This window comes from Eumetopias jubatus, unplaced genomic scaffold, assembly GCF_037043125.1.
Source record: "Eumetopias jubatus isolate StellerSeaLion01/CBP00866 unplaced genomic scaffold, mEumJub1_p1.0 scaffold_13, whole genome shotgun sequence".
NCBI classification, from domain to species: Eukaryota; Metazoa; Chordata; class Mammalia; order Carnivora; family Otariidae; genus Eumetopias; species Eumetopias jubatus.
In genome coordinates this window covers 77259897-77279470 of record NW_028274819.1, presented here as the reverse complement: position 1 = coordinate 77279470, position 19574 = coordinate 77259897, and the positions used below count along the sequence as shown (strand labels likewise).

At 41.4% G+C, this 19574-nt stretch overlaps 1 protein-coding gene and 1 long non-coding RNA gene across 2 annotated transcripts in view; one reads left to right on the top strand and one right to left on the bottom strand.

Annotated features, from left to right (window-relative positions):
• Positions 1–19574, top strand: part of MAML2 (mastermind like transcriptional coactivator 2) — a 341985-nt gene that overhangs the window by 65797 nt on the left and 256614 nt on the right. The window lies entirely within an intron of this gene.
• Positions 14009–19574, bottom strand: part of LOC114221526 (uncharacterized) — a 43068-nt gene continuing 37502 nt past the window's right edge. The window contains exon 5 of the long non-coding RNA XR_003611758.2: positions 14009–14606. This is a non-coding gene — a long non-coding RNA (uncharacterized LOC114221526). The remainder of the gene's footprint in view (positions 14607–19574) is intronic.

Below are 19574 nucleotides of genomic sequence, written 5' to 3'. Positions count from 1 at the left end.
CAAGTATGGAATCTTGTTTGGTTGTAACTGTGGACATCTGTACAGGTTGGCGTGACCCTCACAGCTTTGGAGGTCCTCTGTTCAAGGACAGACAGGGACATTTCACCCCTTAAACGTGGCCCCCTGTCACATTGTGGTTTTGGAGTTTAGGATTAAGCTAAAAAAAAAAAAAAAAAAAGTTGGGCAATGACTAGAGGAAGAAACTGTTCTTGCTGTCATCTCCCCAGAGGCAAAGAGATTATCCTTTGGGACTAGAAAAGGCATTGTGCCTGTTCAGTTATCAGTGATCGAGAGTGAATATGCATAGCCTCCCATGGAGTACAATGAATTGGTTTGAGGGAGAGAAAAATAAATCATTTATCCCCCAGTTAGGGTCTTCTCTAGAAATGGAGAATGGATCAAGAAACTGGTGGCCGCTTTGTTATTATTTCACATTTCTTTTTCTCAAGATTCTGTACCTATTTCCGTGGACATGATATATCAAAGCATCTCAGGGAAAACCACGATTTCCCTGCTGTCCTCCTGGCTTGAGAAGTATGAATTCTTCACATATTCACCGTGTTGGACGTTTTCTAGTCAATGTAAAATACTCTTTCTGAAGGAGTGTATATTTCTAGAGGTCTGCATGGGTTAAAAAGTTTCTCTCTCACCCATAGTGAAGAACTGATGATATGGAGATATTGCCAATTATAATCCTCCCAGGTAGTTACAGCAGACATAAGATAGATGAGTGAAAACGGAAAAGAGAGTCTTTATTTTCACTGGTTTGTAGCATAAGGAAAGATTTTTGTGTAAGTGCCACTATTTATATAGCAGGAATGTTTAACTTAGTGAAAATTAACAGGTCAGGCAACACAGTCTCTGTGCTCTTGCAGTGTCCCACGTGAGAGATGCATGTCCAACGGCACAAATACGGAACCTCACATTAAGGCGTTGCGTGGTCCAAATTCTACCACAAGAAAAAATAATCCCTTAGTTTCTGGATAAAGAGGAAAATGTAAAAGTTAGAATGTGTTTAAGAAATGTTTCATCAGTTATGTTTTTAGCCATTATTCTAAGGGGATCTGGGTATAAAAGTTACTCTCTGAAGCACAGTTTGTAATAATTAAAAGCGGGAACTAATCTTAGTGTCCACCCACAGAGAATTGGCTATTATCACAATGCATCTGAACACCGAAAAGTATGCAGTCGTTACAAATTAGGACACAGTACATAAACATGAACATGGAATTAACTCAACAAGACAGTAAATGAAAAAATAGGTTTCAAAATATCATCTGTAATATGAACCCACTTATGTGAAATTATACATGTCTAATATACATGTACTTAGGTGCAATGAGATTAATGACAGTTCGAAATATTTATAGTAACGATCTCTAGGTGATTGGATGCAGGTGATATTTACTCTTTTTTTGTATTATTTGGATATTTACAAGAGGAATGTATCTTTCTAACAAATTAAATATATAAAAATGTAAAAAAGAACAGGCTTATGAGCTATATAGGTCTTTTGCAGCTTCTGTTTCAAATTACATTTTAATTTTTCCCACGGAATTCCACATTTGGTGTCCTTTTCATTAGAAATATGTTTAATTGGTGGGTGACCTGATTTAATATTTCTGACTTAAAAAAAGTTTCACAATAGAGGGGTATCTGGGTGGCTCAGTTGGTTAAGTGTCTGCCTTCAACTCAGGTCGTGATCCCAGGGTCCTGGGATCGAGCCCCATGTCCTCGGGAAAACCTGCTCCACAGAGAATCTGCTTGTCCTTCTCCCTCTCCCTCTGCCCCTCCCCCCAAATAAATAAATAAAATCTTTAAAAAAAATTCACAATAGAAATAAGTACATGATTATAAAGAATAAGGAGAAGTTTAAGAAATGCACTACAATTTTATAGTTAGTAACGGAGAAATAAAACTATAACAACAGGAAAACAATAGTAGAGAGAGCTATAAGTAAAGAGGTCTGTAGAGGAAAAAGTGAGAAATGCTTAGAAAGAGAACTGAGACTAAGTGAAAATACCAAGAAAGATTGCAGCAAAGAAAGGAGACAGGACAATTGAATGATACTATCTCATAATGAGCGTGGATTACATATTATAAAAATGTAAGCATAAGGATTTGACTCCCACAACAGTCCTAAGAATTTAGTAGATTAAAAGTTTTTCATTGTATGCATGAGAAATAAAGGCCTGGGAAAGGCAAGCATCTCACTTTATGTCACGGATATAATACGGCCACTGGATCTCCTTGCTTTTTATGTAGCAGGAGGCCCAAGACTTAACCTTGTTTAGACCACAGTATAATCTGCAGGAGCATCACCCCATTTTGCAGCTGAGAAAACTGAGTCTCACAGTCACAAAGTAGCTTGCCCTAACCCACAGAGTTACTACATAGAATAACCTGGACTCAAATTTAGATCTTTTACCCCTAAATCCAGTGTTTGTTTTTCTTTTTCCTTTTTAGCACTATGGAGAATAATTTGCAATAGAAAGAAAAAAATATAAATAAGACAAACAAAGGGATAGAGATGCAAGCTTCAAAAGAAGTAAAACACTTTCCAAAATTAACAATCGTTTGTGTAAATATATGAAAGTAAATTACTTTCATTTGCATGAAATTGCTATTTTGGGCTACCGTAGTTTTTTCCCAAGTCAAATATTGATGGAACCCCGTGAATTCTGTCCCTTTTAATCTAAGTCAAACTTTTCTTTTTAACTTTTCAAGAGGTAAATAAACTATTCTTCCAAAACCATTTATAGTCTCTTTGGGAAAGTAAGAAAGGCCATACGGGAGAGACAAGATTATTACCTTGATTTACAAACAGTACAGGATTCAGATGGTTTTTCATTGCTGTCAAAACAGCACCATACTTTCAAGGCAACTTGATGCCAGGTTTGATTGTGACTGTCCTCTTGTTTCTATGGTAACAAACTTTCCTGCCATCAGCACTACATAGCAACTTTCTTCATTGCAACAGGCAAGGGAAAAACAATACCTGCCTCTGTATGCCTGATACACATAGTAAAGGCTGAATAAATGTTTACTGAATGGAAGAGTAAAATAGAAATAGTCTCAGTGGTACAATGCTATGCTAATCAGATGTGGTGCTAACATTTGCATATGCAAACATCTTCAATAGGACAGAACAAACTTTAGCAAAACAGTAAGGTGTAGGCTTGTTTTTGCTTCACTTAGACCCAGATTGCAGCACAAAGAGAGCTAAGTGGAAGGCTTAAATAGCTTAATTGTGTAGCAAGTTAGAAGTTAAAGGGTCACGGTAATGTTAAATAAATGAAGCTGTTTTGGAGAAAACCTGTAATGCCGCATTCCAGGTCTCCAAAGGCACAGTGCCATTTTTGTGTGTGCTAAATCAGTTTAAGGCCAAATACTGCTGTTTGCTGACTTCCAGAGAGCTTCCTTATGTTTTCAGTCTTTGCAAAAGCAGTATAGCCAGGCACACGGTATCTAAATCTAGTGGGCTGCTTCTGAGATTTTGCTGGGAAGCTATTTAAATACATGCTGTTGGGTTTTTGCTTTCAGGTCATAATCTGGCCCGTTTTTAAAAGACTTTAGGTTCTGGCGGTTGACCATGCACATTTTAAAAGATGTCTGAGAATTCTGACCCACGTAAGGTGGATGCCTTTTGTGAAATCACAGAAGCCTTTTAATATGGAAGAGAAGGGTCATATCTAGATGTCTAGGAGAGTACCAAGCGGATATCAGGTAGAAGAGAATTCCAGGCAAGCTAACAAAAAGTGCAGAGGGTCTGAGAGAGGAGCATCCCACATGTTCGAGGAATAAATAGCAAGGTGGTCAGTATGTATATGATCAGGGGAAAGAGAAATAGGAATTTATGTCAAATCAGTTATTCAAGGCCTGGGAGAAGAAGTAGGAGGCGGATCGCATAGGACCTTGTCGACCATCGTAAGGACTTTTGCTTTTGTTCAGCATGAGATGGGACTGAAGAGAAAAAGGAGATAGTATAGGAGATTTTCACATTAATCCAAATAAGGAAGGCTGGTGTCTTGGAAAAGACTGGTGATGGCAGAAGTGGTGCTATTTGTTGGATTCTGGATACCTGCTAGAGATGACTGCACTTTTGATGGGCTGGGTATGAGGTGGGAAGGAGGAATCAGCTATGGCGCCAAGTCATGGGGTGCCTGGCTGGTTGAGGCAGTGGAACATGTGATTCTTGATCTCAGGATTGTGGGTTCGAGCCCCACATTGGGTGTAGAGTTTACTTAAAAATAAAATCTTAAAAAAATGATGCCAAGTCTTTTCACTGGAGCAACTAGAAGGATGGGGCTGCTGTTTACCAGGAGAGACTGTGGAGGATCCCCAAGTTTTGGGGAAAAGATTAGGAAAAGATTAACAGTTTTGGACATGTTAAATCTTAGGCATCTAAGAAGACATATCGTTTGGTTGTATGAGTTTGGAGATGTCTGGGTTAGAGATACAAATTTGACAGTTATCGATGACTAGAATCCAAGTCATTATTTAGAGCCATGAGGCTCAGTGAGAGGTCTGTGGACTGAGCTCTGGAACTCCAAACATCCAAAGGTCAAGGAGATAGGGAGGAACCCCCAAAAGGAGACGAGGAGAGGCATGTGAAAGAAGAGAACCGATTGAAGCCAAATGAAGAATCACTGAACACTACATCAGAAACTAATGATGCACTATATGGTGGCTAACTGAACATAAAGAAAAAAAAAAAGAATACATTTCAGACAAACATGAAGAAAAACAAGAGCTTCTTTGTGGGTTACATTTATCTACCAGGATTTGCCAAAGTGAGTAGAAATATGAGATCGTTAACCTTGGTCCCTTCAGTAGCAGCCATGCCTATGGCATAAGAGAGTCCTTTAGGCTAAATGGAGAGCTAAAGCAAACGCATACAGTGATGATTCATGTGCCTGGATGCCCTAGGAGCCTCACCACATTCACACAATTGTAGATTCTTACTTTAGGAAAGACCTGGAAGGAAACCTAGCGTGAGCTGCAAAATCCCCACAAATTCACCCAGTGATTTTTCTTAATCATCTCCAGTAACAGGTGACTTCAAATTTCTGAAAGCAGTTTGTGCATCTTTGAATTCCTCTAATTAGCAGCTCTAATAAAAATGGCCAAGTCACTAGCACAGTACATGAATGAAGTGGATTATGATGCCAACGTTGTATTGATTCTTAACTTTTTGAAGCCTGTTTCTGAATTTTCAGAGATTTATCCCAATCCAAATACTCATTCATTCAAGCCAATCACCATTTGCTTGATTTACATGCTAATCTTCCTCCAAAGTCAAGTTTTTGATTTTTCAAGCGTTTGTTTCTTGGAAAGCTGTAAGGGAGAAAATACATTTACCGACTTTATAAGGTGTATGCTTAATGATGCTGTGGTAGAAGGGGAAATGGAAAGTTAAATAAAGATATCCAAATACCATCATGGCATCCACTTTCATAATAAACTACAGATCAGGCATCTTACTGAGTAGGGAGGGTGTCCTGGTTCTAGATGTATGTGCCTGTCGGTAAGAGAAAGCCACCTCTGTGTTTCCGGAGTCACTAGGAAATCACATTTCAGATGGTTTCAACACATGCCACAGGTTGAAAGTCTCTTCCTATCGGAAAAAGGGCTGAGTTGTTGCAAACAGTGCATAAAAGTAACAAATGGCCCGAATGAGCAAGGACAGTGAGGTCCCAAGAGGTGTAACAAAACAAAACAAAACAAAACAAACCAACAACAACCCAGATTGAGCTTCTCCACCAGTACCTCCCACCATGCTTGAGGGACAGCCCTGTCAGAAGTAGACTTAACTCACAGTCCCAGTCTGGAGTGTGGCTGGCTGAAACCAGCCACTTGAAGGATGAGTCCCTGTAAGGGGGACAGAACAGGTCGTGCTCTCCTTCTCCTGCTGCCTGCCAATGGTTACCCCTGCACGGAGATTCTGTTCCTACCTCCGGGCAGCACAGAGCAGTTAATAATGCACGTCGAAGGTGAAGCACCAACAAGCACCACTGTGGTCAGCAGTAGGTAATTCCATATCACCTGTTTAATTAAGTTTCACTTTCTTGTTGCCTTGGAGGAACTGTTAAGAAAGGGTTGGGTTTTTGTTTTTCTTTTTCTTTTTCTTTTTCCTCTGATGCTTTTTTTTCTCCTAGCTGGAAACTGAGCAATTCCACATTGTATTGAAATGGATAGGCAGTGTTTGTGTTGGCTGAATTAAGCACATATAATCATATATTTCCTCTCTTTTGTCTCTTTGTGCCACATCCTTAATATGTGGGACAGAAATTTCATTTAATGGAGACATAATTTTTTTATTGTCTTCGGGCTTATTTAAACTAGCTCATTCTCCATTAGAATATTTCTGTACTTGAGATCAGCTCAGCACTGATTCCGTCATTGGAATTCCACCATCTCTTTATTTTTTTTATTTTTATTTATTTTTTAAGATTTTATTTATTTATTTGTCAGAGAGAGAGAGAGACAGAAAGAGCACAAGCAGGGGGAGTGGCAGGCAGAGGGAGAAGCAGGCTCCCCGCTGAGCAGGGAGTCCGATGTGGGACTCAATCCCAGGACCCTGGGATCATGACCTGAGCCGAAGGCAGACGCTTAACGACTGAGCCACCCAGGCGTCCCCCTACCGTCTCTTTAAATACCATGTATTTTCTGTAAAATTCCAAGTAGCTGATGAATCTGCTACATCAGCAAAGAAATCTGCCCATTTCTCCTAGGTTTCATGCACAGACAAATTGTATATTAGAAATGCTACACCTGGGGCACTGGGGTGGCTCAGTCGGTTAAATGTCTGCCTTCAGCTCAGGTCATGATCTCAGGGTCCTGGGATTGAGCCCCTCATTGGGCTCCCCTTTCTCTCTCCATCTGCCTCTCCCCCTGCTCGTGCTTGCTCATTCTCTCTCTCAAATAAATAAAATCTTTAAAAAAAGAGAGAGAAAGGAATGCTACACTTTTCCTCAGAAGGTCACATGGCCATTCATTCATTCTCTTAAAAATTACCTGTGTACCTACTATGTGAAAGAATATGTGATACACTGAATGGGAGATTTACTTTTCGATAAGATTATGCTGTAATAAACCTCAAAATATTTCTAAATTTATATGCCTTGAACATTCCATGACAGAGGGGCCTCACTCTTACCTTCACAAGTGTGGTATTCACTGAGGCATGTCCTTTGGAACACACCTAACCAAAGAAGAGTGAAAGCCTAGCATCACACAGGAAACATAGAAAAAGTGCATCCTGCCACTGAACTCCCAGGTATTAATATCTCAGTCAGTATTTAGCTTCTATCCTTGAGGTCAAGTCAACCTTTGAACCTTGTAGACTATTTTGAGATATAATTAATTAGAGATGCGGTCCATTTCACTTTGTCAGGGAAGCTCAGAATGACACCAATCTATTGTTCTTTAGAGACTGTCATCTTCTTAAAGCCCAGCTGAGTACTGACCTAGGAGGGACACAGTCTTTCCTGCTGGGCTGTCTGATCCTTTCCTCTTGGACGGGGCTTCCACTGTGTAGACTTCAGTACCGGGTAGCTACCTCCGAATCTGTATCTAGTCATTCCCTTGAAAGACTACACCACTTACAGGAGTGATTCATGGGGAAAAGGTATTGTTTTTCCATCACACTTCCTGCTTCTCTACTCACTCTCGCCTCCTCTTCCCAGCACTGAGGCTGAGAAAGGGCCCCTGCCTTTCTCCCCATTGGTATCAGCTGAAATGCTTTGCACCGAGCGTGGTGCTTGGTCTGGTAATTTCTTGGCCTCCTCTATAGCTTGTCCTCCTCTGTGGCAGTCTCTCCCAAGTTCCTAATGAAAGGCAGCTGATGCGACGTGTTTGATGCATTAAAGAGTAAATAATATGGTTTGTTTATGTAGCAATCCGAATTCATTGATTTCTTCAGGTTAATATTACAGCCTTAGTCTTGTTAAGCCCTGGCCATCTGCTAACTTTGTGAAAGCCAGAAGGCTTCGCTCCTCAGCACTCCTCTCCTGACAGACTGTTGTATGTTTGTGGCGGAGGAAAGACATAGTTAGCATATTAAAGATGCCGATGATTGGTATTACTTTCAACCTGTTCGTTTCAGAAGCATCTGTAGAAGTGGTTTGGTGATGCCCGCTCTTACTTCGTGGCAACCACCAGGATAATTTCTAACCCATAACTCTATTAGCTTATAAGATAGAACTTGAAACTTCAGGAAGGTAGAGGAGATTAGGAGAGATTCCAAGACGGAGAAAATAAGGCTGAGGGAAATTAAAACGGCTTGCCCAGTGTGACTAAGCGGGTCAGGAATAGAACCTGACTCCTAATAGAACACAGTTTTGTGTGGGTGTCACAAAAGAATGGGACATGTTAACAATCAGAAAGAACTCAAGTTCAGCCATCAAGCATATTTGTACACACTGTTGCATATTGCGTTGGAATGACTTATTTTTGCCTCAGTCTGTTCCACTGCACATTCCTGCAGAGGTAGGTATTGGTTGGGAGGTCATTTTTCTTCCTCCAGCAGCATGCAAACATCAGAGTTTCCAGATAGGACTGAGGTGTAGGGGTAGGAATGATGGGCTCCACGCCTGGTCACCAATTCTGCAACAACTGGCAGCATCTTGGTTTGTGAGGGGACTTTAACTGAGGTTAGGGACCGGGCCTGGCACCTGCGGCTGGTTTACCTGGGGATGAGTCGTTGCTGAGGCAAACGTGGGCAAATACAGGACGACAGCCTGGGCGGGAGACCCTCAGACGTGCTTGGTCACAGCTCGAGGTATAGGACCTCGCGAGGTGACCTGGTCCTTGTATGAGTGATAATTACAACCAACACTTATTTCAGAGGAATTTCCAGGCACTGATTCAGTTTTTCCCCACAAAAGCCCCCAAAAGGAGGTATTTTAATACATGAACGTTACATGTATTTTATGAGGGCGCGAAGAGGCTCAGGGAGATTGTGGCCTGTCCAGGGTTACACTACTGATAAAGAACACTGGACATACATTCAGTTCTCTTGACTCCAAATTGGGTGCTCTTTTAATGAGACCAACTACTTAGACTATTCAAAGGGGTCCCGTGGCCATCTCAGGCTTGCTCCACACCTGCAGAGCCCAAGTACAGGCAAAGTACAAAGTACAAAGTACAGTCCCTTGGGGGTGTGTGGAATGTCAGGACCGCGTTCTGCCTTCCCTTTCCTTCTCAAGCATCTCAGCTCTCCCTTGGGGTGAACACGTGTCATCAGTGTGGGGTCATCTCCCTCTGAGGCCCCCATCTTTCACAATGGACATCAGACTTCCTTTTAAGGTGCTGTGTATGATTCACTAATAGTTTGATTTTTTGCAAGATGCATGAACATTTTTTGATTGAGAAACGGTTTAGAAACGCTGAACATACTATTGTGATGAAATAACAATGACTAAGATTGTTATTAAATTGTTGGAATTATAATAGCTTTAACCTTTTTTTTTTATTCGGGTGTACTTTAATTTGTTTTATCTTGCCTTTTAAATGGCTTACTGGCTTTGCAACGTTAACAGACCACGTTGTTCTTCCCCGTAGATCTGGTTCCTACTTTTAGCAGCCATAGGAAGTATATTTAAAACATACCTGCATTAGACATGGCATTTTGGAGACCATTTTCCTGACAGGTAGTAAAAGTTGAATAAATCCCAGTGGATTAAAGACGTAACAGTACAGCTAATCTGAGGCTGAATAAAGTACTTGAGAAGTAAATTGTTTATGTAGACATTGCAATACAGTGTATACTTAACCCGATCAGATACAGAAACACCAGTAGAAATTCCTAAACGTTTTTTTTTTTTCTTAACTCCTAGGGAAGCAGTTTACTACTAGAGTGTAATGATTACCATCAAACCTAGCCAAACAGAGATCAATAAACACATAGATGCAAAATAAACAAATTCTTTGGTTTATTTTATTAATGGCTGACAAGATGGAAAAGAAGGCAGAAAATGCAGGATGGTGATATTCAGAACCGTAATATTCTAGTACACCATAAAAATATGGCCCTTGCCACCAGTGGATCTAAAAACTTGTCATTTCTTGGGTGACAAGTGAGACAGAGCATTAAAATAAGGATGAAAAACTGGATTAAATTTAAAACAATAAAAACAAATGGTGACTGGCAGGGATAAACAAGAGGAAGCAAAATGAGTGGTAATCAAAGTCCTGGGGGAAGTGTTTTCACTTTGATTTCTGTGAATTTTATTTATGCGGCAGATAATGCAATTTGATGGTTAAATCTCTCTCTGCATACATTAAAAATTACTTTAAATCGGTGCCTTCAGAACAGTAAAGAACTGAATTTGTGACTGAACTCTGCTTTATCATTAAGACCCTAAATATAACTTTTAATCAGCTCAAGTCTCAGTTTCATACTTTGAGTGACATTTACTTTCAGATCAGTGGTGCTCAAACTTCAGTGCATGTCCTATGGCCCAGGGTGCTTGTGAAAAGTGGGGATTTCTGGGTTCTGTCCCCAGATATTCTGGTTCCGTAGACCTTGGGTGGGACCTAGCAAGATGCAAGGACTTCAGGCCACCTTTTGAAAACGCTGAAATAGAGACTAATGAGCCCGGAGGAAGGAGAATGCCATTGGTTTTTATGAACTCTGACCCTCGCCAATGTAAATTTTAAAATTTAAATTTTTGTTCATGGTGATAGATTGGAAACGTGACATATAACATGTTGGTGACAAAAAGAATTATAAAGTTGCCTGATTAGATAACTCGGTTGCTGATAATCAAACTTTTTCGAACGTAAAGCTGAAGAGTGACCTAATGCTACTCTTCATTTTACAGATGAGCAAGCTGAGGCTCAGGGGGTTGAAGTCACTTGTACGATTTCACATAGCTCTCTAGTGACCAAGCAAGGCTGTTTTGCTCTTTCCATTCATTATGTTGTATTTCTTTTAACATTTCCTGACAATAGTTTAGTATTGTAAGAGGACTGAGGGTGAGCTCAGTTCCCCATTAGTGCTTTACACAGAACACAGATAAATAAGGTTACAGACTTGTATAAACATAAATACAAACAGTTAACAGGAGCAATTGTATTGTTATGACAATATGATATGTCTTGTCCTTCATTTAAATAAATGTCATGAACCAGTGGATGGAGAAATGATGCTAAGTTGTTGTAGTCATAAAATTGGAAATAAATTACGAGGCTCCAGGATATGCTAAATTAGTTTTACCTTCTGAAGGATATTCAGTTTTGCTTGGGTGTTTCAAATTTCAAAACTGCCCTCTCCCCAAAAAGCTTTCTAAGAATAAAGAGCTTCTTGTTTGATCTGCCTCCCCTGCCAAATCAACTAGGAATGGGGCGGGGGAAGGCGGTGGAGTACGGGCTACAAATGACTAACAGTGTTTGAAACAAATAGAGATTTTTTGTTTCCTCACATCACCGTGTTTCTGGAGATAGGTCATTGCTGGTATTAGTTTAGTAATTCAGTAATATCAAGGCTTGGGGTCAGTATCTCTGTCTTTGTCTTGTCCTTACGCTCACTCACATGGTCTCAAACTGCAGGTGTCACATTGGTGTTCCAGGGAAGGAAGGGATGGGTGGAGGACCAGGGGTTGAGAAAAGGTGGTGTGAAAGAGTGCCACTCTCTTTTTTCTCTCCTTCCACCACTATCCTTCTGGACTCTGTTACTTTACCGCCCTCTCCCCACACACCACACGGAGTGACCACAGGCCCAGGCATCCCCATAGTCAGAACCTGCCTGTTGGGGAGTCCCCCAGCTGCCAGGAATGTGGCACAGGTGTCCCAGGATTAGAGTGTTCTGTTGTATAATCTTTCCCTGTGTGTCCAGCCACCCTTCCTCCCTGCTTCTTTAAAAGAATGATTGAATCCAAACATGACAGACTGATGTTTAAAAAAAAAACAACAAAAACCCCGAAGTCAGTATCTTGAAAGCATATCCTAAGGCTTTTTCTTCAGGTCACCTTTATATTGAACCATAAAAAGAGTAAAGATACCTTCTGCTGGACTTGGGCCCTGTCCTTCACGTTGAGATTGTTCAGGAAAAGAGGTGCTGACACCTTTACTGAGAGGAGTCAAGGTCTCCCGAGCAGGAAACTGGTTTGATGACAATACACTGACTTGTCAGGTAAGCTGGCGGCTCCCCTTGACATCAGAGATTGGCTCTTCTTGACTTCTGCCTTTTTTTGTGTGTGTTGAGGGAATCTTATGAGTCATGGTTAGCCTTTCCAGCCTGATTGAGTTTGAAGGAGCCTCTAGATTGTTGCATAAAATGGATTTTGCAAACAGTTGTCTTCGGCATACCCAAAGGAAAAGGGCAAGTCGGTTCATAAATGGAAATTCTAGACAAACAACTGAAGTTAAAGACACCTCTGCATGTAAACGCTTCCAGATGGAGACAAGTTTTTCACTTCGCTCTCCACAGTTTTCATGTTAAAGGGTTATTGAGATGGAAGCATTGGAGCAAAGTGCATTAGAATCATTTGCCCCGGCTCCCCTTCCGAGTGAGGCCGACTTACAGTTGCAGGGGAAAACACTGTCTAAAAAATAAATCTTAATTCCCTGTAGTCTATCAACACATGCTTTTCAGAAGAAGAAAAAGGAGAAACATCTGAGGGAAACAGGGCTGAGTTGGTGGAACATCTTGAAGGGGCCTGGTCTCCTCTTAGAAAATTAAAAAGACATGTGGGTAGCCGTTAGGAAGAGTCTGTGGTTGTTAAGTAGAGTAACATAAAGGTGGAACTTCAAGATACAAGTTTAAAACAACACTGCAGTTATTTGGACCATAAGGTCATTGGGATTGTTTTCACCCTTTGAAAGGGCTCTGAACAGAGTTACAAATAGTTTAAGAAAAAAAAAAATCACTGGGCCAACAGAAAATGCCGTTTGGCCCATAAAATATTCTTTGCTCCCACCCAGCAAGCCCCCCTCCCATTTCCTACCAGTCATCCTTCCCTCCTTCTACAGCTTCCTGTACAAAAGGCTAAGATACCAACATCTGCCTGAAGCAAAAACACCCGCATTTCAACCAAATAAATAAATAGGAAAGAACAAGAGTCTGAGTAGACCATGTTGCTCTTATTCTCACTGGCTGACTCCCATTAGGCCTCTCGTTATTGTTATAATTTCTTTTAGGCCCTGGGCAGATGGGCCTCAGCTCATGGCTGATTTAGAATCTCCTGATAGTGGCGGGAAGGAAGCATATAGAGAGCCTTTTAAATTTCAGTTCCAAGCTCAGTGGATTAGACCCCTGTATTCTTGGGCTTAGATGTTTACTCAGTAAATGATGCTCGTCAGTGGTGGTGCCTGGTCCATGGCCCAGCCATGTTGAGGGGGTGACAGTGAACATGACTTTGCTCTTTAGAGGAGGCCTCTGCAAATCAGAGCTAATGGGACCCTAATGAGAATGTTCACCTCCCAGCTTCTCCGTGCCAGGACTGTGGATAACAACAGGATGTGGGTTTCAAGCACGTGCAAGTTTCTTCAAAGCTGCCTCTTTCAGTTTCATTCTTTTTCAAGACACTCGAAAACACAATCCATATATTTGAAACAAACATTTTTTTCTTGCTACACATGTGCTTTTTGTCATGGTTCTATCCCATGTCAGGACTGGATTCCATTCACATGTCTGCAGGTAACTGAGTTGGTACCCGCATGTATATGATTGGTGCAATATGCAAATGAAAACACGGATATTTACGAAGTAGGCGGATTATGATGTGCGCTACCAAAGTTTCACTTTCTGTAAGTGTGAAAATGGATTGCATTTATCAACCATTAAGAGTCTTCCTAAGGCTTTGGTACTGCCCCACTGTGCACTTAGCTGGTGGTTTTAACAAACGGGAACAAAAGATGTCAAAAACCACAAGCTCACTGTTGTCAAAATTAAAGACACTTGGTTCTAGATTAATTTTTCATAAAAAAGTTATGAAAGCGGAGTTATGAAATTAGGATCAAATAGACAAATGTGCATACATTTTAAAAAAGGTTTTATTTGTTGATTTGAGAGAGAGAGAGAAGAGAGAGAGAGCATAAGCCCCGGGGGGGGGGAGGGGGGAGGCACATGGGGCTCGATCCCAGGACCCTGAGGTCATGACCTGAGCCGAAGGCAGACACTTAACCGACTGAGCCACCCGGGCGCCCTGACAAATATGCATACATTTTTATCACAGACGAGAAATTAGAGCCTGGAGAAAATGAGAGGAAATCCACTTCCATTCTGTGTATCTCCCGTTGTTATTCCAGTCCCCACCCTGTGCTCTACATCCAGATCCACTGTTTTCCTGGCAGTCTTTCCTGTCCCATCTGTCTCTCCTTCTCTTCTTCCCTTGCCTTCTCCTTCTCCTCAGACCTCCCAGATATAGAGTGAAGAGAGAACACAAAGGATGGTCAGGACTGGTGAACAGAGAAATAGCGTGGGGTTCTCTTTTCACCTCAAGTTTTGAGTTGCCTTTGCACTTGAAATATGCGCATGATAAAAAGGAGGTTTCCATTTCAATTCATATTGTTTTGAAAATGCAAAGACTCTTCTGGTTTTTCTCCATAATGAAGACTTTGTTGGATTGTGGGCTCTGTAATTATGCTCGCTGCACAAATACCTTGAAAGAGAAACAATTCCAAGTCATGTATCAAAAATTCAATTTGACGCGTATTTACTAAATGCCTAACATGCCTATGCATTTTGTTTATTCATTATCATAACAAGATATAGAGAGTTCGTATTCTGTGCCAGCACAATACTCTGTTAAAAATCCAAAATTAAATACAACACCAGATTCCTACCTTCAAGAATTTACAGCAGAATGGAGGAGCAAGTATAAAAAGATCAGTTGCAGGGTGACAAGAGAGCGTTCTAATAGCACAAGGAAATGTGATTTTGAAAAGATGATACAAACCAGTTATCTCTTGCTTAATGGATTAGACAGGCTACAGGAAATTTGGCAATAAAACAAAGTTTATATAAATTGAAACATTTTCCTACAACTCCACTATAAAATTGGAAACATTTTTCCCACAGAAAAGCCTCCCAGAATGCTGAATGCAAAACTTGGGATCACAGAAAATATGATATGATGTCTATATTTGGCCTGCTGAAAATTGTATTTTTGCAAGGTAATCCCAGCTTTCATTGGTAGCTCCCATCCTGACACACACTCTTTTCTTCTTGGAGTACTTTTCTAAGTCTGGGATTGCCACTGCCTTGGGACTTTCTTTCTTATTGGGATCTGTTCTGTCTTAGCTCTCAGCCTCCGGACCTCTCAGTTTGCGTCCTTCCTTTCTATTGAGATATTTTATGGCGGTTAAATAGAGTCGAACAAGATGTATTCCAGCCTGATGTGCTTTTGAGGTTGCAGATGTGTAAGATGAGTGACTTCCTATCTCCATCTGTCTAGCTCAAGAATTAACTTAGGGTGACGAATGCCTACTTTGGTCATCCATTTAATAGATATTGATTGACTGCCTGCGGTGTACAATCAAAACACAGTTTCTGACCTCGTGAGCCTACCATGTCGCTTGGCAAGGTGCATTAAATACTTGTTTATTTGTAATTGCGGTTAAGTGCTACAGAGGACACGTACAGCTTCTATGGGCACACGTTTAGGGGACCTGATTTTGTCTGAAAGATGGAAAAAGATCAGGAAGGGCTTCCCTGAGGAGGTGATGTTCCAGCGGAGATCTGAAGGATAAGTAGGGATTCCTCCAAGCAGACGGAAGAGCAAAGGTTTGGGGGCAGGTAGAAACATGGTGGTTTTGAGGAACTTAGAGGTCGGTGTGGCCAAAGCCAAGACAGCCCAAGGCAGAGTGAAGCAGGAAGGAATGGGGTTAGGCTCCCAGGCTCTGGAATCAGATTTCCTGGTTGGAATCCTGGTCTCACAGCTGTGTCAGTTAGGAATACCTTTGGCTCCAAGTAACAGAAAGCCTGCCTCAGCTAGGTTAATATGTAAAGCACAGCATATTTTCTCCACGAAACAAGGGGTGAAAAGAGGCAGTCTTGGGTTGGTGCAGGGGGCCGGGCTCTTTTCATCTTCTGCTCTGCATTCTGAGTTTGCTGCTTCACCGTTGCTGAGTCTCGAAGTGGTCCCCAGGCCCGATGGCCCCCTTAGAGGCAGGAGGAGGGGGAAGGATGTGCAATAGCAGGTTCTTTCATTGGAAAAGCTTAAAGCTCAGAGGTCGGCTGGTGAACTTCGGCCTACATTGATCAGAACACAACCCAAATGGTACGGAAAGCAGGAGAGTGAGGAAGTGGATTTTCCAACTCTACTACTAGAGGCAGCCAAGTGAGAGGGGTTTGGAAATGTGTACTGATTTCCTCCATAAACAGTGTCTGACACAATCACTCTCTAGCTTTCTGATCTTATCAAGTACCTCAGCTTCTCTAGTTCCTCATCTGAAAAATGGGGACAATAAGAGATCGGTGTGAGCTCCGACATTATGCTTGACAGACATGCAGCAACCAGGTCATGAAGAACTTTGTAAGTCATATTGATAATTTTGTGTTTATCCTTAGTACAATGAGAGGGTATTAAAGGATTTTAAGCAGGGAGGCAGCATGATCATATTTCTGTTTTCAAAAGAGCCTTCAGTTTATCCTCTGTCAGAAAGAGCCCATTTATTTTGTTACCCTGTAGAATTTGGGCACAGTGCTTCACCTAGACCTGTCTTTGCTCTCTGATGGCTTTTCTGGCTTTTCTTTTCATTCTTCTTTTGGCACTCTAAGTTGTTTTGAGATGTGTGAAGTTAGAACCTCATGCAGGTGTTTTGAGTTTCTTTGATTTTATTATTTTATTTTTTTATTTTTTTTTTAAAGACTATTTATTTATTTGACAGAGAGAGAGAGACAGCGAGAGAGGGAACACAAGCAAGGGGAGTGGGAGAGGGAGAAGCAGGCTTCCTGCCGAGCAGGGAGCCCGATGTGGGGCTCGATCCCAGGACCCTGGGATCATGACCCGAGCCGAAGGCAGACGCTTAACGACTGAGCCATCCAGGTGCCCCTATTTTATTTTTTTAAAGCACTTTTTTCACTTGGGGCAATTTAATGCCAGAATACCAACAGGCCTTTATCAGGATTTTCAAATCTATTTGGCTGATAGTTGTACCTACAGGATAGGAAAAAACGCATTGCAAAGATTTTGCTTCACTTGCTTGAACTACTGCCCTGCTGTTAAAGGCGACAGCAAGCTTACGTGTTTAAAAAAAAAAAGAGCTATAGCATTCCTCTCTCACTCCCACTCGCCCCTGAGGTTCTTCCACTTCCTTCCTATGGCTTTTTTTAGAAGCGAGTGTGTTTTTCTCACGTCCGGCAACAAAGGATGTTTTGTGCTGCTACTGAGGTTTGTGTGTATGACTTACTTTAGAACTCTTTCTAGAAAGTGCTATTACTATTTGCATAGAATTAGTAGAACTTTATCTTGAGTGAAAGTCTCGGATGGCTATTTTTGTTTTTGTAGGTAGATTTGCCACTATTTCACTTCAAAGGCATTTTCCCTGTGTATTTTAAAATGATCATAAAAGAACCTATCAAAATTCCTTCAGAAGTCCCACACCAGTTCTTATCTTAAAAAAAAAAAGTTTAAATGATTCTTCCAGTTTATTGTATTGAGTCCTACATGCCTTGTTAAAGAGTTTACCATCTCTTCCTTAGCTATGTCCTAACGAGAGGGGAACGCAGTGACTGCCTCTAAGCTTTGGTGATTTTCACCGAGAAAAGTATTTGCCACAGTTACGGTGTCCCATGCTGGAGCTAGTAGATGCTTTGACGTGAGGTGTTTCCATCTAATTGTAATTCTCTGAGCAGTGAGACAGGGTGAAATAAACAGAGCTCAGATGGCTGAGAATGGTGCCATAAATCCTGTACGAGAATGTACCTTTCCATCGTCACGAAATATAAATCACTTGAAACACAACACAAACGGCTTCACCTTTTCCTGACAAGTGGGGTTTGCATCCCAGGTTTTCCTTCTCAACCAAGAGAAAGGTATTAAGTGAACCCCTGAAGATTTTCGACACATTTGGTTGGCTGGTTCTGTGTACTGCCAGCAAAAATCCCGGTAATTGATATCCTAAAGAGGCAGCCATTGTAGGGATGTAGGGAAGTAACCACCTTAGCTGCTTGGTAAACAGGATCGCCCTGGAGATGCCTGTCTGCATTTGGGAAATGACAAGCCCTAGAGTCCAGGTATGATGGATTCGGCTCCATGTGGATCTCGTGATTTCTCTCCTGCTGGAGTTAGAAGGGGAGCTTAGATTCCAAGATCAATTTAATGTCTAAATTCCTTGGCATTTGTCATGTTAGATCAGCACATCTTGGGTGGCTTTCAGTAGTTATTTTAGCACTCATTCTCCTCTAGCAGAGTAAATCAAAGGAAGATTTAGAAAATCAAAGTCAGTTTTCCTTGGCCTTTTCTCAGAAACCAAGGGAAGCTCTGGTGTTGATGGGGTTTTTGTTTTTGGTTTTGGTTTTTTGTTTTGTTTTTGCTCATCTTCACCTATGATGCAAAATCACTCTTTGTGTGAGTCTCTTCCCTATGGCGTATCTACTAGAGGCAGAGCCTTGGGCATTTCCGTGCTTGGAGGATTATGCAAAATCGTTGTAAGGCACACCAATAGACTTGGAGGAACTAAGTATTTCAAGAGGTAAGATGTGAGAGTGGAAGTTGTGGCAGTTTGTGTTGTGAGAACCCAGGCTTTCACATCAGCACCCCAGGATTGGGTCCCACCTGAGTCCCAAGCCACCTCGTGCAAGGGACTTCATGTAGTTCTTAACCTGGAAAATGGAGGTAATGGAGGTGCTTGCGTCATAGTCTGATGTAAAAATGGCGCAGGCCTTGGCTGACTAGGGACGCGACCAACACCAGACTGCTTGTGTTTAGATCCCAGCTGTACTGTTTGGAGCTGATGGGACCTTAGGCAGGTCTCATACCTGCTCTGTGCCTCAGCTGCCTCACTGGAAGGTGGAGAAGGTGCTGGTACCCACTTCTTAGGGCTGTTGGACATCTTAAAGGAGCTAAGGTAAAAGGCTGAGGACGACGGTACCTTGCACAAACAATTACATAAGGGTTTGCTTTCATATTTGTGGGGATCAGATATAAGGCACGTGAAATGACTTCATACATAGGTAGGAGGGAATTCGTAACTATTACATTATTTGGAAAACTCAACCCAATGTGTAGTACATTTTCAGTGTTCAGTAAATTTTGGTTGACTTAACTATCTACTGTGAATATCTGTGTGTGTGTGTAATAAGAGAGAGAAGCACATATTCCCCAACAACATAAAACACACTTATGGGTCAAAAGATGTGGGACAGAATGGATGGTAGTTAGGGCATTCAGCCAGGAGAGTTCTAGCTATATTATCTGGTGCTTAAATTGTTTGTTTGGTCCTCATTTGTAGGCTTATTTTTTTCCATTGATGCTTCTCTAACATTTTCAACTGTGGATGGAACGTCTAATACCCCGTAAATGAAAGGGATAATCACTACTGATTGTTTTTCACCACCATAGATGGTTAAAACATACTTGGCCTTTGGACCTGACTAGAAACCCAATTAATAATAATTGCACGCA